This window comes from Pygocentrus nattereri, chromosome 14 (genome assembly GCF_015220715.1).
Source record: "Pygocentrus nattereri isolate fPygNat1 chromosome 14, fPygNat1.pri, whole genome shotgun sequence".
Classification (NCBI taxonomy): domain Eukaryota; kingdom Metazoa; phylum Chordata; class Actinopteri; order Characiformes; family Serrasalmidae; genus Pygocentrus; species Pygocentrus nattereri.
The window spans coordinates 31339106-31363130 of record NC_051224.1 but is presented as its reverse complement, the minus strand read 5'-3'; the positions used below and the strand labels follow the sequence as shown (position 1 = coordinate 31363130).

General features: G+C 38.8%; 1 non-coding gene across 1 annotated transcript; it reads right to left on the bottom strand.

Annotated features, from left to right (window-relative positions):
* Positions 1-4861: 4861 nt before the first annotated feature.
* LOC119265190 lies at positions 4862-5052 on the bottom strand. The gene has a single exon (XR_005131473.1). It is a non-coding gene; the product is annotated as a U2 spliceosomal RNA (small nuclear RNA).
* Between the last annotated feature and the right edge of the window lie 18973 nt (positions 5053-24025).

The following is a 24025-nucleotide window of genomic DNA, read 5'->3' as shown; positions in this document are numbered from 1 at the left end:
TTACACAGATACAGTGAAGCTGTTCATATTTGGTTAACATTAGATTCCATTTTTGTGTTTAATTTCATTCTGCTTTGTTTTGGCAACATATGTACTGCATTGTGATGTGCATGTTTGAACGAAATAATAAAAAAAAAAGAACAGAGCTGAATAAACTTTCTATACTGATAAATGCTGGATTTACAAAAACGTTCCACTGCAGTTCTATGAGTTTCTCACCCCATAAGTCATTTTTGGCCTGATACTTTTGCACTTTTACTCAAGTTAAAAGCATTTTTAGTTGTGTCATTATTTTTGACCAAGTATCTATATTTTTATTTGAGTATCTATTTAGGCTACCAATAGTACTCCAAATATTTTATTATGTCTTTTCATGGGACAAAACTACAGAAAAGAAACTTGGATATAATTGAAAATAGTCAGTGTACAGCTTGTATAGCAGTATAGATTTACTGTCCTCTGAAAATAACTCAACACACAGCCATTAATGTCTAAATAGCTGGCAACACAAGTGAGTACACCTCACAGTGAACATGTCCAAATTGTGCCCAATTGTGTTGTTAAAGTTACAAGGTTCCAGGTGTGAATGGGGAGCAGGGCTATTAAATTTGGTGTTCTGGGTACAATTCGCTCATATTGGCCACTGGATATTCTGCATCTCGTGGCAAAGAACTCTCTGAGAATGTGAGAAATAGAATTTTTTCTCTCCACAAGGATGGCCTAGTCTATAAGAAGATTACTAACACCCTGATACTGAGCTATAGCACTGAGCCATAGTAGCACTGAGCCAAGGTCATACAATGGTTTTCCAGTACAGGTTCCAATCAGAACAAGCCTCACCAGGGTCAACCAAAGAAGATGAGTCCACATGTTCAGCATCATATCCAGAAGTTGGTTTCAAAAAGTAGATGCATGAGTGCTGCCAGCATTGCTGCAGAGGTTGAAGAAGTGGGAGCTCAGCCTGTCAGTGCTCAGACCATACACCACACAATGCATCAACTCAGTCTGCATGGCCGTCATCACCGAAGGAAGCCTCTTCTGAAGCTGACTCACAAGAAAGCTTGCAAACAGTTTGCTGAAGACAAGCAGTCCAAGAACATGAATTACTGGAACCATGTTCTGTGGTCTAATTGTTTGGCTCAAATGGTGTCCAGCATGTGTGGTGGTGCCCTCGTGAAGAGTGCCAAGACAACTGTCTCTTGCCTACAGTCAAGCATGGTGGTGGTAGCATCATGGTCTGGACATGCAGTTCATTCAGGGAAACAAATTCCAACATGTACTGTAACATTCTGAAGCAAAGCGTGATCCCAGACCCCCCTTCGGAAACTGCACAGCATGGCAGTTTTGCAACTCAATAACGACCCCAACCACGCCTCCAAGATGATAACTGCCTTGCTGAAGGTAAAGGTGATGGACTGGCCAAGTGTGTCTCCAGACCTAAACACAGACCTCCAGACCTTAAGCACCTGTAGGGCACCCTTAAGCGGAACAAGGAGGAGGGCAACATGTCTAACATCCACCAGTACCGTGATGTCATCATGGAGGAGTGGAAGAGGATTCCAGTAGCAACCTGTACAGCTCTGATGAATTCCATGCCCAAGAGGGTTAAAGCAGTGCTAGATAATAATGGTGGTCACACAAAATATTGACACTTTGAGCACAATCTGGACATGTTCACTGTGAGGTGTACTGACTTGTGTTGCCAGCTATTTACACATTAATAGCTGTGTGTTGAGTTCTTTTCAGAGGACAGTAAATCTATACAAGCTGCACAAGCTGTACACTGACTACTTTAAGTTCAAAGTATGCAGTTTCATTTCTATAGTGTTGTCCCGTGAAAAGATATAATAAAATATTTGCAGAAATGTGAGGGGTGTACTCACTTTTATGAGATACTGTGTTAAATTCCATGAATAAACAACAATTGTGCATTCACTTGTGCACAAGAGGATACGTTCACTTATTTTCACTTATCAATAAACACGTAAATAGAGGCACCCAAACATTTGCATACAACTGTAAACATAATACATGAGAATGGGAAACATTACTATAGATTTAGCTGTATAGATATTACAGTTAAAGGTGTATATTATTATTATTATTATTATTATTATTAGTAGTAGTAGTAGTAGTAGTAGTAGTAGAGGTGCTTACATTACTATGAACATTTCTCACACCATCCTTTTATGGTGTCCTATTTATCCTATTTATGTAATTTCTAGTCAAAACAACCGTTACATACACACTATTTTTTGAGTAGATATTTCTACGCAAAAAAATTAAGCTTACAAAACTGGTTCCAAAAATGATTAAAACATACAAAGAAAACGTGGCTCCTAACAGCCACCTGCAAAACCTGGTAGACCAACAAAACTGTCCCCTTCAAATAAAAAGCACTTAAAGCATTCATCTTTGAGAGAGAGGAGAACATCAAGTTCCACTCTTGATTCACATCACAACTCAACACTAGAAGTCATTTCTGAGAAAAAGATAATTTGCAATTAATCAAAGAAGCTGCCGCTGTTCTCAGAATATTGGACAGATTACCTCAGAGTCCAGTCCTCAGCATCACTGAATGTGTTTGGGGATATTTGGATCATGAGAAGCACAAAATGCAACCAACTATTAAGACTGAACTTTAGATGTGCGGAAAAAAACATCCTTGAAATTTCTTTGATGAGAATAGGAAAGAGAGAGAAAGAATGTAAGCTGTAGTAAAAGCAAATATCTCTTCAGATAAATCTCTGGAAAAATGAACAACTTGTAGAGTGTGTGTGTGTGTGTGTGTGTGTGTGTGTGTGTGTGTGTGTGTGTGTGTGTGTGTGTGTACTACAAACACAGCCACAGTTCTCAAACATCTATGTCACTGAACTAATTTATTATCTGAATCTGGGCCGAAGAGTTTTCAAACACATGCGGAAGACTAGATGGTTCATACCCCACTTTAATTTTCCCTCAATATTCATGTTTAAGCTAAATAGGCCTGAGCACCCATTTTTATTCTTAACTTCTTTTTTACAATAGCCATACAATTCAATTTGCACCTGTTTTCAAGACCCCTCAGCTTTTTCTCTGTGCAATTTATGGTCCCACTTTATATCGTTTATCCAATAACTGACCGATTACTCATTATCAGTACGTGCAATAGTGTAACTAATGGAGATGTATTCAGTGTTGCAGAAGGGTTACTGTAGTGTATCGAGTTCAGGTTTTACTCTCATCTAGCCTCTTCATTAGGTAAACATACATGTATCTACACTCACTGTCCATTTTATCAGCTCCACTTACTGTATAGGTGCACCTTGTATTCTACAATTACAGACTGTAGTCCATCTGTTTCTCTGCATACATTGTTATCTCCCCTTCACCCTGTTCTTGGGTCTTTGTCAGGACCCCCACAGGACCACCACAGAGCAAGCATTATTTGGGTAGTGAATCATTCTCACCACTGCAGTAACATTTACTGGTGGTGTGTTTGTGTGTGTTGCGCTGGTACAAGTGGATCAGACACAGCAGTGCTGCTGGCATTTGTAAACACCTCAGTGTCACTCCTGGACTGACCAAAAATGTTCAGCCAGCAGCGTCCTGTGACCATTTGTGAAGGACTAGAGGATGACCAACACAAAGTGTGTAACAGTGTAACAGCAGATGAGCTATCGTCTCAGACTTTACATCTACAAGGTGGACCAACAAGGTAGGTCTGGTGGCCCTGTAGGGGTCCTGAAATCTGAAGAACAGGGTAAAAGAGGGCTAACAAAGTATGCAAAGGTACAGATGGACTATACTTCATCTATAGAGTAAGTGGGCCTGATTTAATAGCCAAAGATTATATATACAAGGTAGCTATGCTTAATGAAGTGGTCGGTCAGTGTATATATTATATTTAAGGATAAGTCGTTAGATTAAGAACTCTTTAAGTTCATGAAAACAGATTCACTCCAAACTTTTTTGCATTGTATGCAGTGCTCATCATAGAGCAGATATGTTTGGGTCATATTGTTTGGTTTTAAAACTGTTGAGCAACATCTTCTATCATGATCTCTCCTGTAGATGAATGCTACACCTGCACAGCCCATTTCAGTAATGGCTTTGAATTGGACACATTAGGCTGAGTGGCAGTTGAAACGACCGTTTTTAGTTTTGACCCTAAGCATCCACTCTGCTGTTTAACTGATTCACTTGAGTACAAACGTATGTCAGCTGCAGGCGATTGTACAAAATATCTGGAGTGTCTTGTTAAATGGATTTCGGGTGAATAATCAATGCTCTTCTGGAGAATGAGAAAGAGGCGCCCTCAGATCATTCAAGGCTGCAAAGTTATTACTTTCATGCAGCATATTTTAGCAGAAGCTTGTTCAGAACATTTGTGGTGAATTCAATTGAATTACGGTGGACGTCTTCCACTACATGCTAAAATGAGAGCTGATAACTGAGTGAGGGGGCTTGAGGCAGTTGGATGTAAGCTCAAAGATTTTTTACTTAGGAACACAGTCGTTTTTCAACAGGGAACAATGCACTAGCCATCAGGCTTAGTGTAGGCATATGCAAGTTCAAAAACAAGAAGCAGGCTAAAGTGTTCATGGGAACAAGACATTAAGTGATAGTTTTTTGATCCCACAACCGGGGAAATTCCACCTCCGCATTTAACCCATCCATGAAGTGAAACACCATATACACACTAGTGAACACACACACTAGGGGGCAGTGAGCACACTTGCCCGGAGCGGTGGGCAGCCCTAACCACGGCGCCCGGGGAGCAGTTGGGGGTTAGGTGTCTTGCTCAAGGACACCTCAGTCATGGACTGTCGGCCCTGTCGAACCGGGCCAGATCCCTAACCTCCAGCCCATGACTGTCCCCGGGAGGTGCACCGTTCCCGGAGGTACTGCAATACCAGGTCGATGCGTGGAGTGGACGGAGCAAGCCCCTCTTCCGTCTCCCTGTCCTAAAAATCAATTTAATATGTAGTCCGCATATAGAGGACGTATCAGATATTAAACTGATAAGAACAGATACTACACTTGATCTTAGCCAAAAGGCCGAGAAGCGATTAGTACGCGGGAGTTGCAAAGACAAGTCGACTAGTAAATTACACACAAAAAATGATCATCATAAATATTAAGCAATTATTTTACATAAAAATTATTTTAAAAAACATAATATACTTTACGTATTTAAAATAATTAGAAGCAACCCAATTTGGATAAATCCAAAACTGATTTAATTGAATTCTATGAGACTTAGACTTTTCCTCTAAATCTTATTAGGAGGCAGTACGCATGGCATGGCATGGTGGACATGAAATGGCTCTTTTGATTTTTAGCATCTCCTAGCATCCTTTGTTATACAGCACAACTGCAATGAAATAGACATACACATTAACTTAATTTGTGTTTTTAATGTTTTTGACCAGATATTAATGTTTCATTTTGCTTATTTTGACACTCTAGACAACAGTGTGAACTAGCTAGCTAGCATCCTTGCTAGGTCTGCTGTCATGTTAACGGGCACAATAGGTAGATTAAGTAAACAACGGCAGGGATTTATTGTGAAGCTGTATATAAAGATGTATTCCATTAATATTCAAATCAACAGTTCATGGGTTTCGTAACTGTAGGTGACCTCGACATGTTAGCATGGCATGAAGTCACTGATAGCGTTAGCTTGCTAACTTGCATGATGGTTAGCATGAGAGCTGCACCTCAATGTGCTCATAAACAGATCCTTTATGTTGTAGTTCAGTTGCGAGTGAATAGAAATTCTAACGCAGGGAATTTGATCAAAGCTGAAATCTATAAAGTTAAGTTTAATTCTTTCACATTAGACTTTAAAGTTTACCTGTGTTTTGTAATGTGACTCAGCGAATACTGTTTAATACAGTTAGAACTACAGCAAATGTTTGTGAATGTAACATGTCATTTAATACATTTACACAGTATAAGTAATTGTGTTGTGAATACAGAAGGTGATATCAACTCTTTAGAAATACCTGAATGTGATGTAAAAGAATTGCAGAAATCCTACAAGCACCTCTAATTTAAACCTTTTTAATTCATTCAGGTTTATTGAACATGATGGAGAAAGAAAATTTATAATAACATTTTTTACAATGTATTTATGCATATGGATAAATTGACCTGTAATTAAAATACATAAGTTTTACATTTTGGGCTTAAATATTTTTTGGAGTGAATGAATCAGTATATTCACTAGTTGGCGCTGTGGGCAGCAGTTTACTAGTTGAGGACCGTGGTGAACAAGCAGGCTAAGAAAATAAGTGTTTTTCTACTAAACACAAAGTCAAGGCAAGTTTATTTACATAGCACCTTTCATACGCTGCTGTCATTCAAAGTGCTTTACACATGAGAAAATACAAAGTCTTTTAAAAAGTAAAGGAGAACAGTAAAAGACAAAGTGAGGGAGAATGGAAATTAAAGACATGAATAAGCCATGATTACATCAATAGATTTTAAAAGAGAAAAATCAATACATTAAAAATCAAATGAAAATTTCAATTCTGACACTCAAAAATGGAATTAAAGATTAAATTTGGATAATAATGTGCTGTTACAGAGGAGGAGAAGAAGGGCTAGAAAAGAGAAAACTGCTTTAAACTGAGCTGAAAGCTACTAATATAGGAATGTTCTGAGCCTGGAAAGTGGCTCAAAGTGTCCAGTGTTGGGGCTCTTCTAATGCTTTCTGTTGACTGGTTCCATTTAAGAGCAGCATAGTAGCTAAACACTGGCTGACCGACATACAAAATGACAATTCATGGCCTTTTAGTGCAACGTTGGACAAAACAAAGACAAGTTCACCTCAAATGAAGTGGAGTACCAGTCTGCAAATGCACAATATCTATTTTACATCATTTAAAAATGGTGTAGTGTGAATGCTAATTGGTGTGTAGAGATGACAGTTTCCAGCATTTGGCTTGAGAAACAGTTGTTTAGCTTCCCATCAGACTGCTAAAACTGGTGCGTGGAAGTGTGGATAGCCAGATCCAGTTGAAATTCTCTGTGAGATGTCAGAAGTTTCTGAGAGCTGTGGTCTTTTTTACCATGCAGATCACATCAGAAGCTACTTCTGCAGGCCCAAAGTTGAAACCTACCTAAAAAAAAACTTTTTATTGTCTTTCAGAAGCTTCATAATTTTTAAAAGATGGTTATAATAAATAATCATCTGTGTTTTTTGAATGCTTCTAAATATTCAAAAATGTACACATAAATGCAGGCCAGGAAGAATGTACAAATGGTCCCAAAGGGCACCAAAAGACCTGTTTATAAACAAACTGACTAACTGACCCTTAGTAGTTCCACAGCGGGGAAATTTCAGCTCCGCATTTTGACCCATCCATGCAGTGAAACACCACATACACACTAGTGAATGCACACACACTAGGGAGCAGCGAGCACACTTGCCTGGAGTGGCGGGCAGCCCAATCCACGGTGCTTGGGGAGCAGTTGGAGGGGTTAGGTGCTTTGCTCAAAGGTACTTTAGTCACATGCTGTTGACTCAGGGGATCAAACTGGCAACCTTCCGGTCACAAGGCTGGTTCCTCCAGCCCATGACGGCCCAAAACAACAAGATTCAGGTGCACACAATTGATGTATGGGTGGAGCTTGGGGGGTGGCAGTCATGCAGCAAACAATGTACAGCCCTACTTTATTTTAAGTGTCTCTAATAACTGTGCAGTTACATGAGAACAACACATACAACAACAATGTAACTACTAATGACTTAGTCACTGTTACAGATGGATTATTGAACTATATCTCATGTAATTACACGTGTGTATCAACTTCAGTTTTGCCTCATGTAAATACACAAATATATCTTAATAGTTGTCCCAGCCTCACTCTCTCACACAAGAATATTAGCATAAAAGTAACTACTTATGTGATCTGACTGGAACAGCAGTTTTTAGCTTTTAGTTGTTTTTTTTTTCAACAGTAAAAGGAAGTAATAACTAGCTTACATCAAGATATTACTTACACTGCATCTGCCAGCTTTCCAAACACTTAGCTAGCAATTATGTTGCTAAGGCTGTGACACTGTAACCAGTTTACTCTTTTAACCATTCAGTAACGTGTCAGTACATCAGATGTCCTTTTGTCTTAAAATGTAATGTTTATCACATTAATTAGATGTGTTGCAAAGTCTATATTACCACTGCATTATTACACAATACCTACATAATAACTATACAGGAGCTGCCCCACTTATTTTAAAGTATAACTTTAACACTACACTACAGGAAAGTTCCAGTGTAGAAGATATACTTACGTAATTACATGTGGCAAAGCTGAAGTTGATACACATGTTTAATTACATAGGCTATATTTCTGTAATCCATCTGTAACACTGACTAAATCATCAGTACTTACAATGTTGTTGCATGTTCTTCACTACACAGTAAATAATATAAAATGGGACCCAATATACTTCACTGTGAGGTATGGTGATAGTTTTAAATGCACTTTTCATATGAGCTTCTCTCAGATCCCTCCTTAGACACATATACTGTTCATTCAGGGAAGGTGTGAAGGGCAAAAATCAATAATTAGAGATATGCTTCATCTCAGTGCTCTCTTATGAGAGATTATAGTGCTGATAATTAGGTGAATTCTATCCTATCTTTTTTTCCCCCTCTAATACCTGAGGGTGCCAGTAATTCTACAGGGCATGGCATGTGATTAAACACAAACTAATTAAAATCATTGAAAGTTTTGTGAAAAGCTGAGTATTCCAGCGTTTTCATTTCCCAAATGAGGTCTTGAGCTCTGGAGTTGTAGAGTCTATAAGCAGAACAAGCATTATTTATCAGCCTCCAGCTGGCAATGTTTTGATCACGGCGAGGGTCCGTGGGGCTCAAACTCTGCCTGGAACATGTTTGTCTGTTTTGTGCCGCTTTAGTTTATCATTAACTGAGAGTAAATTCTCCTCTGAAGGTCACGTTCATCGCACTGCGCAGTGAGAGAGTGTTATGATTCAAACCTTGAGGCATTTGGCCAGCAGCTGCAGATAACTGAAAACTCTGCAAGCTGCCAGCAGAACTTCTCATGAATGTGGCATTAGCCAGCAGTTGTTTTTGCCTCCAGTTCGCTGCCATCAATCCCCAGCAGTAACCAAAAGCAAAATCGAACGTGTATCCCATAATGAGAAACAAGACTGCTGAAGGTTTTGCAGCTGTTTACATCTGTTTCCATGGTGCAGGGCTACCTGAGCTCACCCCTACATCAGTAAGATACCTGGATTCAGTGCATTATGCAGAAGTGTGGGAAAGGTTGAACATCAGAAAACGCACACATCCACTCACACAAACAGTGCTGCAGTCACTGCTGTCAATATATAGCTAGCAATAGTTGAGAAAGTCTCATATGATTTACACACACATACACTGTCAGTGCAGTCAATATATAACCAACTAAAACTGAACTTTCTGTGATCCACCAGGCAATACAAACTGACAAATACTGCTGTAAGTTTGGACAAAAGTTCTCCAAATATCAATTTTGGGTCCAACTTTTTATTATGTATATGTAATAACTACGTAGTTATATGCAACAACTTTGTTAAGGCCTTTTCTGATTATATCAGGAGATGTAATAACATACATTATGAAAGTACTTGCACTGTATCTGCACAGGAAATTACAGCTTTACTAACATTTACTGACCCTTTTGCAAAATTACTTAGTCATTCAACCGTTCAGATGTAAACAATGTCCTTCAGAGTGGTTTGGCGTGAAATGTGCCTTTTTAGACTCAAAATTGTTCACCATTGTAGTTCTAGGAACCAGATGTCCGTATGTCTGCACTACATGTATCACCATTTTATCTGTTATTCAAAATGGCCAGTGAACTTACATGTGTCCCATATGGTTTTATATGTCCTGTTGATAATGGTAAAATAGTGCTAAAGTTGGAAAAAAAAAGTTTTTGGGGGTAGTTTTTCCTTACAATGCCCCGCATATACCTCTCCATCTGCCCTTTTTTTTTTAGGGTTGTCGGCATTGCGTCACACAGTGGCAGCAAAACTCAGAGCTTATGTAAGTAACATTATTCACCAGCGAAGCTGTGACAGATCACAGTTGCACATCCCTGTCCTAACCTATAAAGTGGTCAGCAAAGTTTTCACCCAATCTCTAATATAAATTCACGCAAGATAACATGGCAAAATTGAGATTCTGTGACAAGTATTAGTTTTAATATGAGTAAACTTTAAACAGTTGTACTGATTAAACAATTGTTGTACTGTTCGTTGCTGGTTGGGTGAAAACAGTTGCCATACAAACCTTTTTTGAACCTCTTGGCTTTCCATAGTTCCAGCTTGGCACTGTTATCTGTTTAGTGAGTGTGCATGCCCAAGGACCCGGTACTCAAAGGGAACATAAATTTGAGGGGGAACTGAATTGGATACAACACTGAAGTCAGCTGTGTTTAACAGCCATACCTACAGGCTAGTAACTTCAAAAGCAGACTAGCTTGTATGCACTGATATCAGTTGAATGCGGTTTTGACCGGAAACACTGAAAAAATCCTGGTGTAATAGTTTATGTTAAAAATATGTTTAGAGTGCAACTTTATAACAAAACTATCACAAAACAATGTCTCAGTTATCAAGCAATGCCTTTTTAACTATTCTTGTGTAATAATTTAACGGAATGTAGCTTTTAGAGTCATTAAATGCTTCAGACGTCTGGTTCCTATTACTATAATGGTGAACAATTCTAACTTCTAATTTCTCTAGAAATGCGCATTTTACACTGAACCACTCTGAATGATTTTCCCCCAGTGGAGTTCCGCCGTAAATATCCAGGGCCCACTAGCAGGCCCAACGTTTTATTACACACTTCTATAACCCAGGAACAGCTCAGCCAGCTTGCACTGAAAACCCTGTAGTTACTGAATAATAAGCCTTAGTATGTAATAAGCCTGTGGTTTTAAGGAGTTAATGGCTGTTTTGGCTGGAAATGAAATAACAGGTGGTTGCTCAATACTGTGTTACATATGTAAGTGTTAAAAGATGCTGAAGGTGATGAAAGTTATGCTTTATTCCATCTCCAGCCATGTGACTGGGTTTTAAATAGTGCAGCAGATGTACACAGCAGCGTTGTTTGACTTTCCTCGACAAACAAGCCTACCACCTGCTTTTTCTGCTCAGCATACGATTATTAATTCATGTCTGCACATTATAACTGAACAAAAACAATCTTTTGTTTACTGCTGCCGCCTGTTTACTGCTGAGATCTGAATAAGACAGGGGGGTCTAGCTCAGGTCCTAGAGGGCTTGTGCCCAGCACAGTTCGGTCATTTCTCTGTTCAACAACAGCTGATTCAGCTCATCAGTTCATTAGCAGGTATAGTGGGTGACGCCTTGTCGTTTTACTATATACTCTGTTTACATCAGCTGCATAACTATTTTACCCTCCTTGATTAAGCTTAAGTGATTAAGTGACCCTTATTAGTCCCACAACGGGGAAATTTCACCTATGCTTTTAACCCATGCTTGAAGTGAAACACCACATACACACTAGTGAGCACACATACACACACTAGGGGGCAGTGAGCACACTTGCCCAGAGCGGTTGGCAGCCCTATCCGCAGTGCCCAGGGAGCGGTTGGGGGTTAGGTGTCTTGCTCAAGGACACCTCAGCCATGTACTGCCGGCTAAGGGGATTGAACCGGGCAACCTTCTGGTCACAAGGCCAGTTCTGTAACCTCCAGCCCATGACTGCCCAAGTAAAGTTTACAACCAGCAGTGATCGTGCCTTGGATTAACTTCACAGGCTACGATATTGCCTCTGAGAAAGGATTATCTTTGGGGTCAGTTTGACCCCATTCAATGTTTTGGCTTCATATTTAATGACTTTTCCTAATTTATCGATGTGTAACTTTGAGAGTTGTCACTATCTAAACACATATTTTCTGCAATTGAGTAAATTCTTTGGGTCTTAATAAAAATATTAGGCCTTTGTGTGTGTTCAAAGCTGTTTGCTGGTCATATACTGGCATTTTTGAGCTCTGTTCAAAATTAGCTAAAATTGATGGTAGTGCAACGATTGTTCCATTTGTGAGAAAAAGGAATGTTCTTGTTTTAATAAAATAAACATAATTAAGGTATTAAGGAAATACTTTTAGGGTAAAGTCCATTTTAACAGAGTCTAAAATGAAGTTTCAGCTCTGACTTTAAACCAATACAAGAGAATGGTCCATATAATGTACTTGTTTAATTAACTATTGCACTTACAGCCAAGTTAAATGTAAATGGTGCTTCACTGGACTGTTGGTGCTTAGAAAATGGATGGATGGATGGATGGATGGATGGATGGATGGATGGATGGATGGATGGATGGATGGATGGATGGATGGATGGATGGACTGTTGGTCTGTATGTCTCTGGTTTCCCCTGATTAAATATAATGAATTTCCAAATATTGATTTTGCTATTGAAATACTCACAGCTGGAACAGTTATCCAGGCGCTCGACTACCCGTACACCTACTCACTAGCAATAACTGTGACTCCTTTATATTTAGCATGGAAGAACCAAGCTATATTGGACTCCAGCTCTTGAGGACTACAGTTGATAGATTACACAGTGGTTATGTTTACATGCAAAGATTTTGCCAATGCGAATATATTCCAATGATAGATTCTGACTGAAGTGTTTATATGCTCACTATACTCAACATATATGCTCAACAATCTGATGAAAATTCTTTGTTTACATTCACACTAAAAGCAATTCAATCGAAAATTACATGCATGCATAGAATGCCACTTAGAGTGGACGTTATTACGACACCGAGCATCACATGAGTCCAGTCAGAGTAAGATGAGCAGCAGTGATTTAGTGCTTTAGTTGCCTTAAAATGATGTCAGACTCAGGAAAATGTACGTCACATGGGCTTATTAAAGAAGGCAGAGAGGACAACGTTGTGTTCTGAGAGACATTACGCATGTCCCATCGTTAAGCTGTTTTACAGCTTAAAAAATAAACTTTGTGTCCTCTGCAGACCAGTTTCTGTCTCCTGCCATGTTGAACATTATGACCTTTCACTATGATGCAGACATGCACAGAATGTACTTAAACTTTCTGATTGGGAATGTAATCAGATACAGGCATTCACATGGTTATTATTCTTCCATCTAATGGAAAATTTACAGGATTACCCACCTCATTCAATCAGATAGGAACTGTATTCTGAATGGCCACAATCAGACTAGCCTATTCCGAATGAGGTGTATACATGGATGTATTCTATTCCGATTGAGGTGTATACATGGAAGTATTCTATTCCAATTGAGATGTATACATGGATGTATTCTATTCCGATTGAGGTGTATACGTGGAAGTATTCTATTCCGATTGAGATGTATACATGGATGTATTCTATTCCGATTGAGATGTATACATGGATGTATTCTATTCCGATTGAGATGTATACATGGACGTATTCAATTCCGATTGAGCGATTAGTTGTATTATTAATGGATGATAAGGCTGCATGTAAATGTGGCTACTGTGTTTATTTTTCAGTCTTAAAATGGAATTTTTCTCAAAATGGACCTTTCTTAAAGTTGAATGTGCTGGGCTGGAAGCTGATTACCTGCCTGCAGTTTATTACACTTTAAATTCTGAACACTTTATGTGAGGTTATAAAACTGAATGCTGGAGTGAGATGAAGCACATCAGAAATAAGATGAAAATGGCTGAAAAATGAAAGTAGTGATTTTATGTACTTTCTGCTGGAACACACATTAAGATTCAGTTGGGATTTTAGAATCGAATTGTTCATTTTAGATGAGTTAGTAATGGATATAGTAAAGGTTAGAACAAGATATGATGGTTTACTCAGAAGGAATTTAACAAGAAAAAGAAGAGCATGATATCTCAGTGTGTGTGTGTGTGTGTGTGTGTGTGTGTGTGTGTGTGTGTGTGTGTCTCATAGTGTTGCATTGGTGTGATTCCTTCTGACAGCAGCCTAAAGGCTCTCGACTGCAACTCTAAACTCCCCCTGGCTTCCCTTAATTACAGTGACTGTGCCAAAGACAATACATGTACTTATCTTAATACTGTATAAACAAGCTCACAAACACACACAGACACAGACACACACACACACACACACACACATATATATATATCTATATATATATATACAAACACACACACACTAATTTGTTTTATGTCATGTCGTATATTGCACATATGTATGTGTAATCTGTATGTATTTTTCTGCTGGTGTTAATTAAAGAGAAATCATGGCCTCTCCTGTGTCTCTTTCTTCACCATATACATGTAAAATTAACAATTATATATATTGAATGAACATTTAAACATATGCACACATATCACATCTGGAGTTATGAGCCAATGAAGATGAGTTGACACACATGCTATCTGCCTCAATCTGTGTGAACTGCTGGATTTGTGCGTCCATTTATATTTTGCAAGGAAATGACCAGTGGACACTCAGGAAATCACTAACGACCTAGCCGTCATGTCAAAAACACTTCTTAATTCTACCACCTCCTCTGCTATGACCGCAGACTGGTAGGGTCGCCAACAAAGCACCTCTAGTAGCCTGTTAATGAAGTAATGCTCTTTTTTAATTGGGGACTGTCTCATTTTGTAGGGCAAGATTTAAACCTCACTTAGTGATTCAGTTCCAAGGGCCAAAATGACACTTGAAAACAAGGGCAAGGGGTAAAAATGAGAAATGGGATTGGGCCTTAGTGTAAATTTTATTTTAAAGCATATTAATCAATATTTTTCAGTGCATTGCTTTGATTTGATTTGATTTGATTTGTTGCTTTAGTGATGATCAATGGAAGCTGAACCCAAATGTCTGAGATTTAGTGCTGTGTTATTTCTGCTGCATCCCAATCTGCATACTGAATTGTAAAAAAACACTGCAGTACCATTTGAAGCTCACTCATTAATATAGTAGGTGAAGCATAGAGGCGTGTTGTTTGGGAGGCAACACTAGATCAGCCAGTAAGACGTGTTCAGTCTAGAAGCTCCAGTGGCCGATTTTAGCTTTACTATGCCATTTGCAAGTGGACGTTTTTGGTATTCCCTGATTAAGGCCCGATCTTATTTCTTATTTTTACCCCCACCTGCTCATTTTTGAACGTCATCTTGCCCCTTGGAACTGAGTTACAGTGGGATGTGGTTGAAGTCTTTGTAGTCTCCTACGAAATTGGACAACACTCAAAAAAAAAAAGAACAGGTTAACAGGTTTTATGACATTAAACTAAGACAACTTTTAACAGGGAAAATAGTCACATTTGTGGTTTTCTTTGGTCGCTTGTGCAGTCATTTTGCCAGTTTTTCCTTTTTTCTCATTTGATTTGGAGTGTGACAACCCAACACTACACCCTACCCCCCTGACTCAGCAAAAATCAGGACCCCCTACACCTAGATGTGAATGTGCAAAATGCAGGGCTAAGGGCTAAGTGGTAGGGGCCAGGGGTGAAATGGCATTGAGTCTAAGGATGTATTTATTGAATTAAAATATCTTTAAATTCACCAGCTTCAATTTTGAAACTCATGCTACGGTTCCTAAATGTAACCATTTAAACTGACACAAGAAGCCAGCAAATTAGATAAACTTTCCAACCTAATTATGCTTATCATGTAAGAGCTTTGGCAGTTTTAGTAGCCATTTTTAATAGGTTTTGTAAAATCTCATGCACTGGAATGTTCTGAACTTGAGAGACATGCAGGTTGTACAGATCTAGTATACCAATCAAGCTTCTGCTCATAGAGTTTTCTGAGACTGCATCTAAATCAGTCACAAACCTTTTCATCTTTTTCGTGGTTATTCTGGTCTATTTTGCTTGATCTTCATCCACCTGCAGGGCTGTAGCTGCAGCAACAGTGAGAGGAGAGAATCTATTTCAGAGCACAGTCAGAGATACAGCATGTCTGCCAAAATGACAGCAGGGCATTCTTAATGGTGTAATCAAATCTTTGAATGATATATGTTACATGCATGATATCTGTACAAGTTAGGTTACCTTGTTTGTCTCTAGTATTCCAATATAATATATAAAAACAAAGTAAGAGAGAGGCTAACTTTCCTCCACAGTGATAGAGCCTAAAGAATAACTGCAATACACTGATGAATAAAATTGAAGCAAATGACTGAAGGCGCAGAGTGAGACAGGTGCTGATGTCACCGAGTGACTATCACAAGAAAACCTTGTAGCATGTATTTGTTTTTTTCTGCAGTTTTTCTTTCTCAACAAACCCAAACCTACATTCTGGAGCTGGGAGGTTTGGAGTTTTTTCACGTAACAGTGGTGATGCATTTTGATGGAAGACGGAGTTCTTATCTGGTCTGGAGTCCTCATGGCAGAGTGTTTTCCCTAGACTAAGAATAAGAAACCTTGTTAAAGCTGCTGAAGTCTCAGAAGAGTATCAGATGAACAGTGGAGGAGTTTAGCTGTGTAGAAGCGTGCAGTGAAGAGTCAGCCAGTGAGGCAGTGCTGTGAACTGAAGGCTGTTAAAATGCTTTAATGCTCTGAGCTGTTCTGTGGTGAGTCTGTTAAAGACGAGCTGCTGAGACAAACTCCAGTTTCCCTCTGTTCTCCTGCCCGCAGGCTAACAGACACAATTACTCTCTCTACCTCTCTCTCTGTTTACTTTCTCTCTCTCTGCTTCTCTTTCTCTGTCTACTTCCTCTTCATCTCTGCTTATTCTTTCTTTCTTTCTTCTTTTTTTATTCATTTACATCTAAAACTCCTTAACTCCTTTTTTTTTATTTCTCATGTCTTTGTTTCTCTGTATATCTCTCAGTCAATCGATCAATCAATTATTAATTCAATCAACCAACCAATCAATCAATCAATCAATCAATCAGTCTGTCTATCTATCTATCTGTTTATCAGTGGTGGACAGTAACTAAGTAAATGTAATTTGTTACTATACTTAAGTAGTTTTTTCATGGATCTGTACTTTACTGAAGTATTTCCATTTTTGGGCAACTTTTTACTCTCACTCCACTACATTTCAAAGTCAAATATTTTTACATTTTGCTCCACTGCATAATGAGAAATCTGTCGTTCCTTTTGTTTTGTGCAAGCATAAAAACGTAACATGTCAAAATGAAAGAAGTGCAAAGCAAGAACACCAATCAGGGCACAGCAGTCACTTTGTTTTGAGCTTGTTTACATTTACGGCATTTGGCTGACGCTCTTATCCAGAGCGACTTACAATTTGATCATTTTACATAAGTAGGCCAAGGTGGTGTTAGGAGTCTTGCCCAAGGACTCTTATTGGTGTAGTATAAGGTGTTTGCCCAGGTGGGGATTGAACCCCAGTCTACACTGTAGAAGGCAGAGGTGTTAACCACTACACTACACCAACCAGCTTGTTTTGACCTTTTGGACATACCGATCCAGTGCAAGCACTCAGTTCAATGTCAGTGCAGCAGCGTAAAATTGTGTGTCTATTCAACATAAATGATAGAACTAACTTTGTGTAAATAGACCACAATATAGAAATATGTACACATATGCAGTTCTGACTGTGTTTTTTTTCTGAATGTATACGAATGCTCATTTTATAGTAAATTTGTTTTTGCTAGTTTATGTTTATGAACAGAGACCTGCAGATGTAATATAGTAAAGGAAAGCAAATTTGAAAACTAGAGTTTAAAGCAAGTTTTATTAAACTTATTACAACTTAGTTACAGGTTTAAATTAATTCATATTTTAGTACTTTTACTTTCAGTACTTAAGTACATTTGAAAGCAAATACTTTTTTACTTTTACTCAATTGGAGGTCTAAAGGGAGAAACTTGTACTTTTACTGGAGTAATATTTTATCTTGGGTAGCTCTACTTTAACTCAAGTACATGATTTGTGTACTTCATCCACCACTGCTATCTATCTATCTATCTATCTATCTATCTATCTATCTATCTATCTATCTATCTATCTATCTATCTATCTATCTATCTGTGTTTTTGTTCATTTGGTCTTTCATTTATTGAGGTTTTTTTGTTTGTATGTGTCTTTCTTTATTTTATGTCCTTTTTTCTGTCTTTTGTCTTATTTCATTTTCTCTTTGTTTCCTTCCACCTTTTCCCCTTTCACTCTTTCTGTCTTTTTTTCTTTCTTTCTTTCTTGCTTGTTTTCTTTGGAAGTGAGTAGAAGTACAAAGAGTTTCTAATAAAGTGTCCAGTGAGTTGAAGTACAACATGGGTGTTTCTAATAAAGTGACAAGTAAGTGGAAGTACAAGATGAGTGTTTCTAATAAAGTGTCCAGTGTTTGGAAGTACAAGATGAGTGTTTCTAATAAAGTGTCCAGTGTTTGGAAGTACAAGATGAGTGTTTCTAATAAAGTGGCCACTGTGTGGAAGTACAAGATGAGTGTTTCTAATAAAGTGTCCAGTGTGTGGAAGTACAAGATGAGTGTTTCTAATAAAGTGTCCAGTGAGTGGAAGTACAAGTTAGGTGTTTCTAATAGTGACCACTGTGTGGAAGTACAATGCAGATGTTTCTAATAAATTGTCCTGTGTGTGGAAGTACAAGATGAGTGTTTCTAATAAAGTGTCCAGTGTGTGGAAGTGCAAGATGAGTGTTTCTAATAAAGTGTCCAGTGTGTGGAAGTACAAGATGAGTGTTTCTAATAAAGTGTCCAGTGTGTGGAAGTGCAAGATGAGTGTTTCTAATAAATTGTCCTGTGTGTGGAAGTACAAGATGAGTGTTTCTAATAAAGTGTCCAGTGTGTGGAAGTACAAGATGAGTGTTTCTAATAAAGTGTCCAGTGTGTGGAAGTACAAGATGAGTGTTTCTAATAAAGTGTCCACTGTGTGGAAGTACAAGATGAGTGTTTCTAATAAAGTGACCAGTGAGTGGAAGTAGGAGTTTCTAATAAGGTGGCCAGTGAAAAGAAGTACAAGGCAGAAGTTTCTAGTGAATCACGACTGTTTGTCTTAATATGCATTATTATAACATTGTTATTATTCTCTCCTTCTGGAAATCTGCACAATGGCTAAAGAAAAGAATGCCAGGACTCAACTAGACTCAAGACTCAACTGTTACCTCTTACTTCTCATCGAAAGAGAAGATCACAGAGCACGTTTATTCCAAGACAGCTGCATGCAGGCCTCTGAAAGATACCTAGCAGCTATAAGCTAGCCTGCGGTTAACTTCAGAGTGGGAACCTACACATGTTCAAACGAATGATATCCTTGTATAGAATTTCTTCAAAAGCGCAAAGCATGCTAGAATGTGTGTAGGTATCCACGTACACCTACACAGCTCACCCACACATATGCACCTCCCATGGTTTATGAAATGACCTCTGGGATGGAACTGAAACTGTAATGGGCTGTTGTCTGGCAGGGTTGAGGATATGGGATACGGCTACAAGAGCAGAAATGGAACACTTGTGTGGAGATGGATGGATGAGAGTAAGTAATGCACTTAGACCAAACACACATCCACACCTGATCAAAGAGATAGCAAGAAAGCCACAGATTCCTGACGGTGCCTCTGGTGTTGATACAAAGACACAGATTCCTCTGCTATGGATCAGAAACGTGACGATGCGTGAAAGTTCAACAAGTGTCTATTACAGTACCGGTCAGAGCTTTGGACAGACTTGACTGAATGTGTGTTTCATAGTCATTTCAGTCTTAATCGGGGGTCTGCAAGTTCATGAGCGCTGGAATTTTTGGGGGCTCATTATGGCTCCACAATCTGGTTTGACTTTGATTGATACATTTAAAACACTTCAGTATAGAGCACATGTGTTAGGCTCCCGTCCTCGTGGACCAAAACACTGCTGATTTCAGCACCCCGTCTCCATAAACACACCTGATTCACCTCACCAGATAATTCGTAAGGCCATCCTGAACTGAATTCTGAAAGTTTGTGACTGAAACAATATTGTTGGGACACAATATAACTAACTAGGTATGAACTAAATAGGTCCAGTGTATGTAGATACTACGATTTTAGTCTAGAATAGACAAATAAATGTGCTTTGGTACAGCCTTACTGTACTGTAATTATTGCTTAACAAACTTATAATTAGCATCCATTTAAATACCAATTGTCTTATTAAGACATAATAAGAGCATTGCTATGTGCATTATAATGTTCCTCTATACTGACCTCTTCCCTTCAGAATGGGTTGAGATGGTCAGTATTAGACTTGTTACATGTTCAGTGACCTCTCAGGTTAACACCTACAGATATGAAGTTGGACACCAAATAAAGTGAAAAACAGTTGAACTCAACAGATTATAAACAAAGTTTACTTACGTAGTTAATTAAAAGTCTCTGGATAATCTGCTCAATGTATTCACTGCTGTTACATCGTTGATATACTGTTGTTATGTTACTGGGAGTCTGTTGAGTGTTTATTTCACTCAAAAGGACCCCGCAAAATAAACTGTCTCTGGGGTATTAATTGGAATCTAAAATAAATACGTTTTAGATTCCAATTAAGGCATATTGCAAGGGCATTATAATCTTCCCCTACACCATACTGTTGTACTGAATTATTGTGATGCAGTCAACGTTGCCCCTTTTCATGTCCTTGAGATTTCAAAACTAAAGAATTAACATGCTAAAAGAGTCACTACACCTAATTATAGTAGCCTTAGCAGCACTAACGTTATTGATGTAGATATAATAATATGATGTAATGCCTGGAAAATTCTAGCAGCAGACGACTATAATCGTATTACATGCTATCAACAATATGTATTCCAACCTCCAACCTCCAAACTTCATGTGGCCTTCAGATTAGTTCAAGAACAGCATAGAGAGCTTCATGGAATGGAGCCGAGCCGAGCAGCTGCATCCAAGCCTTACATCACCAAGCGCAATGCAATGCTTCAAATGCAATGGTGTAAAGCGCCGCCACTGGACTCTACAGCAGTGGAGATGTGTTCTCTGGAGTGAGGAGTCTCGCTTCTCCATCGGTGGTTGCCATGAGAACGATACTTGTCTGACTGCATTGTGCCAAGTGTAAAGTTTGGTGGAAGGGGGATTATGGTGTGGGGTTGTTTTTCAGGAGTTGGGCTCGGCCCCTTAGTTCCATATATTCCTCAAGAAATTTACATACACTATATTTCCAAAAGTATTCAGTCACCCATCCAAATCATTGAATTCAGGTGTTCCAATCACTTCCATGACCACAGGTTTATAAAACCAAGCCCCTAGGCCTGCAGACTGCTTCTACAAACTTTTGTGAAAGAATGGGTCACTCTCAGGAGCTCAGTGAATTCCAGCATAGTACCGTGATAGAATTCCACATGTGCAACATGTGCAGTCGTGAAATTTCCTCACTAATAAATTTTCCACAGTCAACTGTCAGTGGTATTAAAACAAAGTGGAAGGGATTGGGAATGACAGCAACTCAGCCATGAAGTGGTAGGCCATGTAAAATGACAGAGCGGGGTCAGCGGATGCTGAGATGCATAGTCCGCAGAGGTCGCCAACTTTCTGCAGAGTCAATCGCTACAGACCTCCAAACTTTATGTGGCCTTCAGATTAGTTCAAGAACAGCATAGAGAGCTTCATGGAATGGAGCCGAGCCGAGCAGCTGCATCCAAGCCTTACATCACCAAGCGCAATGCAACGCTTCAAATGCACTGGTGTAAAGCGCCGCCACTGGACTCTAGAGCAGTGGAGATGTGTTCTCTGGAATGAGGAGTCTCGCTTCTCCATCGGTGGTTGCCATGAGAACGATACTTGTCTGACTGCATTGTGCCAAGTGTAAAGTTTGGTGGAGGGGGGATTATGGTGTGGGGTTGTTTTTCAGGAGTTGGGCTCAGCCCCTTAGTTCCAGTGAAAGGAATTCTTAATGATTTTGGACAATTTCATGCTCCCAACTTTGTGGGAACAGTTTGGGGATGGCCCCATCCTATTCCAACATGACTGCGCTCCAGTGCACAAAACATGGTCCATAAAGACATGGATGAGCGAGTTTGGTGTGGAAGAACTTGTCTGGCCTGCACAGAGTCCTGGCCTCAACCAAACAGAACACCTTTGGGATGAATTAGATCATGAGCCAGGTCTTCTTGTCCAATCTTAGTGTCTGACCTCACAAATGTGCTTCTGGAAGAATGGTCATAAATTCCCATAAACACACTCCTAAACCTTGTGGAAAGCCTTCCCAGAAGAGTTGAAGCTGTTGTAGCTGCAATGGGTGGGCCAACATCATATTAAACCCTAGGGATTAAGAATGGGATGTCACTCAATTCCATGTGTATGTGAAGGCAGATGAGCAAATATATTTATCTATCTATCTATCTTTCTAGTGAGTGCAGATGTAAAAACTTTGGTAACACTTTATTTGGAGTAGTCAATATAGATAATTAATACACTTCTTAACAGATTAACAGTAACACATCAACAGCATATCAGTGAAGTAGCAGTAGTGCAGAATCTGAACACAAGAAAGTAAATATCCTATAATTGTTTTATTGATACATTACTTACATTAAGTAGATGTTTTGTTAATGTTACTTCCATTATGCAAAACCTAACCTTACCCAACCTTACCTAAAACCTGAACCTAACCCTAGCCCTAATCCTAAGCCTAACCTTAACCTCAACCCAAACCCCATTATAACCCTTGTATGTTTTTGACATGTTACTGAGAGTCCATTGAGTGCTTGTTTCATCTAAAATGACCCCTTCAAATAAAGTGTCACCAAAACTTTTGACTTGGACTGGATGTGAGTTTCCAGTAGCACATACTGAGTCAAACTGAGGAACTTCAAGCATGCGTCATTCCCCCCATCTCTCCCCACTCAAACCCTGTCAGCAAAACAAAACCAACAAAAAATCCACACGCAATGCAAATATCATGTTACAGTGCATGAGCCACTTTCTATAAATGCTCTGCATTTAACCCCCTAACCTTGTCAATTGCTCACTCTCAGAACCGTGTGACTATGTAATTACACATTAGTTTCATAGTAGCTACTAAATAATATGCCTTGTAATGAGTAAATAATATGCATGCACTGAGAAAAGTAAATGACTATGTTTAGTTGACTCAAATGTTTACATTGTCTTATGTCACAATTATGGGTCAACTAAAAAAAAAAAAAAAAAAAAATATATATATATATATATATATATATATATATATATATATATATATATATATATGCAAATTAAGTACATTGTAAATCTATTGCATGACCTTTTTCAGTAAAATGTTTAAGGGGTTAAAGAGCAGCAGAATTCTGTGCTTCTTGCGTATTTCCACCGTTTATTAGACTCACATGATAGGCACGTAGAATGGATGGTTTGTGGGTTTGTAGTCGTGTGTCCTGAGGTTTGTACCTCGGCCAGTTTGCATAAACCAAAGGCAGTAAGCACAAAGCCAAAATTGTTACTGCCTCTCTCGGCTTCATCCCTACTGAGTCAAGCGGTCTAGAATTGAGACAGAGGGCCAGATGTACGTGACCAAGCACAGCACAAAATGTGCCTTGATATGGTCATGATGTGCACTGACAAAGTGTCTGAAATGATTTCAGTTTAATAAGATTTGGCAGGATAACATGATAACACATAGTAGTGCCTGCTAATTGTGCTGTTCTTGCTTGGTTTATAAGGTGCAGTGAAATAGTGACACCATCAGCAAGCAATAAAGTGCAAAATGGAGAGAAAACAGTGTTAATAATGCCAGCCTTTCTCACCTTCACCTTGTACATGGCTGTAGTTCAGGCTCCAATGTAGAATTTTGAAATAACAACACGGCTAGCCAAAGCCATGAAAGTCAACAGTGGAGCTGCACCAATTCTAAGAGGTGAAGTAGTGTTATTTTGTTGGAAGATATTCTTTCTTTAATCTAAACATCTTTAAGGCCTTAGGGTTAGTTAGTAAGTGCAAATCTATTAGTGGAATAAAGAATCCATGAACAGGAGCGTGTCATTCACATTTTATCCACTCTGCTCTCTCAGGTTAACATTAAAAAAAAAGAAAGAATATCTATCCATCCTACACACACACACACACACACACACACACACACACA